Raw genomic sequence first — 6,605 nt, 5'->3', positions numbered from 1 at the left:
ACGGCTTGCTAAGAGGTAAAGGTAATATGATAGATAAGGAGTGCTCGGTACAAGTATCGGGTACTCGTCACGGCCCCTAGTCGGGTCGTGATAGATTCAATCTTTTTTTTTATATGCTATGGATGGTTGTGTATGTTGATGTATGAAGAAATGAATGAAAATCATGAAAATATGGAAGTTGTGTTGTGGCCGTGTATGTGTTGGTGTTGGCCGTGTATGTATTGTATTGTGTAGGAGTGATGAGCTAATTTATTTAAGTTTTTTTTATTATTGTCGATGTGGATTCTATGATGGAAAATGAGGATTTAATGGCTTGAAGTGAAGTTGTAATCGTTGTGGTGTTGTTGTGGAAGTTAATGTGACAGTAGTATGAATTCTTATAATTGTATGCATGAAGTTGTTAATGTAGAATGTTGGTAAAGTTCATGAATTTGGAAGGAAAGAATATGTTGTTGTTGTTCTTGGTGGTGTTGGAGTGTTTCGGGTGGAATGGTATAGTAGTTGGGCTATTTTCAACATTGTGCGGATTGTATGAAATGTTTTTAAGTCTTGTTTGAATGGTCTTGGACTAGTACTTAAATGAGTGAGCATTGGTGTTGGCTTGATCATATGTGGTTGGTTTTGAATAGAAAAGACTGCTAGTATTAGAATGCATTTTGAATTTTTTGTTGAAGTTGGAAATATGATTGTTGGTATTGTTGTTGATGATAATTTGGCCGAGTTGAATTCTCGGATTGTCGTTGATAAAACTGGCCGAGTTAGATTCTCGGGGATGGTGTATTTACAGGGGAGATGCTGCGGAAATTTCGGCTGATTATGAGTGAATTCATTTATAGAACTAAAGCAAGTGTATGACAACAAAGCTAACGATTGTGTAAATCTTATTGAATGTAGATTAGCAATAGCAAGTTTGGACAATTAAGCATAACTAATAGGCCGTGGAGCAGGTATGTAAGGCTTACCCTTTCTTTCTTTTGGCATGATCTTTATGAAATAAGCAAATGACGTATATGTGTGATCTCAAAGGAATTCCTATTCTTAGAGCCACTAGGATGGCCAATATTCTTGACTTCCATAAGCTATTTCATATGGTTTGGACGTGTATCTATGACATCCGAAAATCTATTTGATATGTTCCGAATGGCATTCGAAAAACAAATTGATATAACTAAAGTTTTGATTTTCAAATGATAGCACGTTTGATTATTCCTCGAGTCTTTGATACATTTTGACACGTACATATGGTTCCAAAACCTCTGTTTGATTTGATCTTTAACGATATCCGAAAGGTTCTTGACATGATTATGGCATTGATTTTCCAAAAATGGCTTCTGAAACGCTTATAGAACGTTCTGTACTTCAAACGCTCATAACTTTCTTATACTAAGTTGGATTGACCCGAAACTTGTTTTTGAGCCTTCAGGGGTCGGTAAGTATACTTATCTATCGAGTCTTGATTTATATGCATATAGTTTCTCGCTACTCTGCTCGTGCATGTGTTATGAGCTCCTTCGCCGATTCCCGGGCCGGTATATATCGTGCGTATTGTTCGCCGAGTCCCTTGCTTGAGGGCCGGGTTCCATATATATAATTTCGGAGTTAGATGTGTCCGGTTCTGGGGTACCGTGTATATGTGTCCGGCCCCCGGTTACCGTGTATATGTTATGGAGTATGATGTGTCCGGTTCCCGGGTTCTCGTGTATATTTGTCCGGTTCCCGGGGTACCGTGTATATGTTATGATGTGTTATGTGTGATGGAGATTACGGAGTAAATCTTCTGGAGTATGATGTGTGTGGCGCCACGTTTCCCCGGGTCCCGCAAGGGGCCGGATAATTTTCTTGGCATGCATGGTTTGTGGTTCGAGTAAGTGCTTTTATTATTTTGCATATCGTGCTTACTTTCTGTACTAATCTTCTGTACTATTTATTCCGTTTGTGATTCTGTTCATATTACTCAATGCTTTACATACTCAGTACATACTTCGTACTGACCCCCTTTCTTCGGGGGCTGCGTTTCATGCCACGCAGGTACACCCAGATTAGAAGAAGACTTTGCTAGAAGGTGTTTCAGCGGGATTGGCGAACTCCACTTCCTTCTGGAGTGTTGCCGAGTCAGAGCGTATTAAGTTGTGATTTTTGATTTATGTTAGAGACTTTGCAGACGGAGTCATGGGCATAGAACGTCAGTTCCGTAAGCGGCTCCATCAGCCGATGTGACATTTTGTGACATGTTACAGATTTCATGTGATTACAGATTTTGTTTGATTTGAAAACGATAGAAGGAATGTTCTGAAAGTCCTACTATATGTTTCATGCTTATTTGATTTGAAAGTCCGGAAAGAGTATGTATGTGATATGAGTCATAGGGTTCGCTTGGCTCCGAATATGGTGTCGGGTGCCCATCACACCCCGGTAAGGCTAGGGTGTGACACTATTGTCACGACCCAGCTAGGGGCCGCGACGGGTACCCGGAGAAATTACCGAGCACCGCTTACTCTACTGCTTGTCTCGCTCATTTAATAGTCTTTTATCAATTTTACATACCAATTGTAGGAAAATCATATTTAATCAAAATATAAATACTTTATATACATTTTCCCCTTGGCCATCAAAATAATATACATACATATGAAAACATCTTGTGAGACCATCTAACCCAAACTGCGTATCTACGAGCCTCTACTAACATAATGAATACATAGACGGAACAAGACTCCGCCATGCCCAAAATATGCATATATGAATGTACATCAAAAGAATAGCCATAAGCACCTCCGAACAATGGAGTGCTATCTATCAGCTGACAGCTACTGAGGACCTAGGCCAAGCTCTCCTCCCTGTCTACCTGTAGGCATGAACACAGCATCCGAAGAAAGGACGTTAGTACGAATATTGTACCGAGTATGAGAGGCATACATAATGAAAGGAATCATCAATAACATGAGGATAGCATCAACATGAGACATCTGGATCTGACTGATAATAATAAATGAAGTAATGCATGCTATCTTACTCATACTCATCATCATGACTTGTATGCATCATATGCAAGCTGCCTGTCAATGTCGGAACGGTGTGATAATCAATAATATTAGCCCGCGTCCAGGCCTCCCGCGTCCGGGGTACCATCTCATGCCGTCCACTAGTGGTGTCTGCCTACGCTCGTAGGTCGTGGTGTATCCGTATCGTCGCCCGCCGAAGCAGTGTCTGCCCGGCCAAATAGGCCCGGTGTGAATGCAATCATGACATGCTTTACGTAAATACTCATAGTAATATGCTTATCATAAAATACTTATCTTATCATAATGCGTATATAAGACTCATGATCAACATTACTCTATCGGGGTGACGTAAGGTCGTGATCCCCCGATTACATTATGGAACCATCATGGACATTCTGCCTCACCTTGAAAGGACTAGTACATAAGGTGAGTGTAGTCAAGGAATAACATCATCATCATTCTAGTGTCATCATATCGTATAACTTATCTCATATAGACATTCATAAGTATAAGCTTTTAACTTCTTGGAATGCAAGAACTCATGAAGGGAATAGGGATTCAAGCTAAAAGATTCATGCCATTAGAAAGAAGGACTAGCCTCACATACCTTGGTCGTTTAGCTAAGATATCGCTCACTTGTCCTCCGTCGATATCACGTCGTTACCTTCATAAGAGAATTTGTATCAACATTAGTAACTGACTATAAGAACGCGTCGTTAATTCTAGGAGATGTCGGACAACGCTTCCTTCGCTCATACCACTTTTCTCATGTTCTATATCAACTCCCAATATTCATAATATTATTCGCAGTATCATAATCGACAATCGTCATTTACGTGCGTTTAGCAAAATCCACCATTTTCCTCCAATTTTCCCTTATTTCTACTTCTAGCTCATCCTTGCGTTTTCATGCATTTAATGCTTGTTTCATGATATAAACATCATTTATAACGTATTTGTTATATCCCGCATTTTGTGCAATCGGATAATTCAAGACAATTGCGGGAAGACAACAAGCAAGGCCATATTTTATTTTGTTTGGCATATGAGTTGCTTATGAAAAATTTAGAAGTGGAAATAATGAGGAAGGTCAAGGGCATAAAGGGAAATTTTCAATATGACTCGTGGATATACGGAGGAAGACGAAGGATAAATTTGGAAATTTGAAAAATTAAAATTTTTCATGAAGTGCCAAAACAAATGGGCTAGAGCACTTTGGGCCAAGGTTGGCCATCTAACCTCTTTCTTGATGGTCCAAGCCCATATGGGGGTAAAATTGATAACCCAAAAGATGACTTATAAGTCATCTTATTCACCTAATTTCTCTAGAAAGTTCAAGAAACAAGAACAAGAGAAAAGGAGGAGAAACTTGAAGGCCATTTCGGCCAAGAGCAAAAACCAACAAGAAAATTTACAAAAATTCCTTCAAAAATTGTTCTCTACTAATTGGAGGGCCCTTAACAAGGTGGAGTGTTCATTGGAACAAGAAGATTTCATATTATTGCAAGTTACAATTCTAGTCAAGTGGGGAGTCAAGAAGAAAGGTAAGAATCAACTTATCTTTATGTGTTATAGGTGATTATGTATGTTGTAGTATGTAAAGGTTGATGAAATCCATGGAAGTGTGGAAAACATGTTGTGGCCGTGAGTGCGTGGTGTGTATAAGTGGTCGTGTATACATGATGTTTAGCCGTGTATATTTGCTAAATTGTAGAGGAATGGTGAGTAAGTTTTATTTAGTGTTTTGGTTGTTGTTGTGTTGTGGATCCTTTGTTGTTAATGAATGCTTAATGACCTTAGTGGAGTTGTAGAAGTTGGAGACTTATTTAGAAGTTTATGTATATTGAATGTGATGTTCTTGCATGTATGAAAGGCAATGATATTGGTATGGTGTCGTTGGAATATATATATATATATTGTTAGGTTGTTATTGTTTTATTGGAGTTGGAAGGTTTTGAAGAAAGTAGTATATTGATTGAGTTGTTATGATGTATCTTGGGTTGAATATGGAAATTGTTAGTATGGTTGTTGACATTATGTTGATAGTTTGGCCGGGTTGAATTCCTGGATTGTTGTTGATTAAAAATTGGTTAAGTTGAATTTTGGGAATGGTGTATTTATAGAGGAAGTGCTGCCGAAATTTCGGTAGCCAAGTGTTACCTTAAGATTCCAACTCTAAGTACCCTAATGAAAGTTTGGGTAAATGTGACCAAATTGCAGATTTTTGGCGGATTTGCAGCTTGAATTCGGAATAGCAAAAGGAGCGGAAAGAGGTATGTAAGGCTTCACCCTTCTTTCTATGGCATGTCTTAGACGTAATAAGTTGGGTACGAGCCTCGGGGACAACTCTATTCCCCGGAATCCGCACCTAAAGTTTCTCCTTTCTCCTTCAGTAGAATTGATCTAGAAAGTGCGCGAAATGTTGGAAAGACCTCCTAAACCCCTAGAACTTGTATAAATGGGACCCGACTACCCTAAAACCCTCACAAGTAACGCCATGACATGTAACATATGCAAATCGTATACGCTACCTCATTCGGGCCAAGGTGGGCCCGTTGCTCTCGGATTTTCCTTATAGTTCCGTTTGACTTACTTGAGGTTGAATCCAAAGGGGACCTTTGATCCCGATTTCGTACTAAATGATATGTACTATAACTACTCTAACGAGAATACTTCTATGATGACAATGATAATGACGATGTTAGACAAGAGAATATGCCTATGATAAGTACGACCGGAACGATTCTACGGCTAAGATATCTAAGCTAAGGATTCAATGTGAGTATGAAAGTAATAAACTAGTTCTTGAACCTTATTTCCACCTCCTAGCTATGATGCTATTTCCTAAGGAATCCAAAGCCTATGAGTTGACGTCTATGATGCCATGATTCCATTCTATGTTACTGTTGATACTATTCTCCGTTGGTAGTCTCGCCTTAAAACACTTGTTCCTTCAAGGAGAGACAAAGCGACCACGATTGTTCCATAGTGTAATCGGAGGTCACCGACCTTACGTCACTCCGATGGCTACATGATTTTTCTTTGGCTCTCTTGCGTGCTTATATGACATATGTATATAAGATATGTAAATGTATATAAGACACGTATACGTGTATGATAAAGGATCCAGAGCGCTATAGACGCTGATATATGCACATGATACACGTATATGTATATGATGAAAGAGCCAGAGCGCTATAGACGCTGATATACGTACATGATATATGCATATGTATACGGGGAAGATGGAGATAAGGACAGAGCGTTATATACGCATATCCACCTGATCAGTTGGCATTTCATGACATGATATCGTCCCGGACGCGGGATGTGCATATTTATGGTTAAATGGATCGGCTGCCGACGCCTCGGCAACATGACATGTTCTACTTTTATAGATATATATGAACAAGAAAATATTTTCAAAGGAAAGCTAAGCATGCATGGCATCTGCCCAAGGGCACTTATATGTACAGGTTATGTTTCTACCCCAGCACATGTGTTATAACTCTTTTATGTCATTATCCCTGTTTTATATTTTCCGTATATTACTATTCATGCCTTACATACTCGGTACACTATTCGTACTGACGTCCCTTCTTG

The sequence above is a fragment of the Lycium barbarum genome, chromosome 2 (genome assembly GCF_019175385.1).
Source record: "Lycium barbarum isolate Lr01 chromosome 2, ASM1917538v2, whole genome shotgun sequence".
Lineage (NCBI taxonomy): Eukaryota > Viridiplantae > Streptophyta > Magnoliopsida > Solanales > Solanaceae > Lycium > Lycium barbarum.
This window is presented reverse-complemented; position numbering follows the sequence as displayed.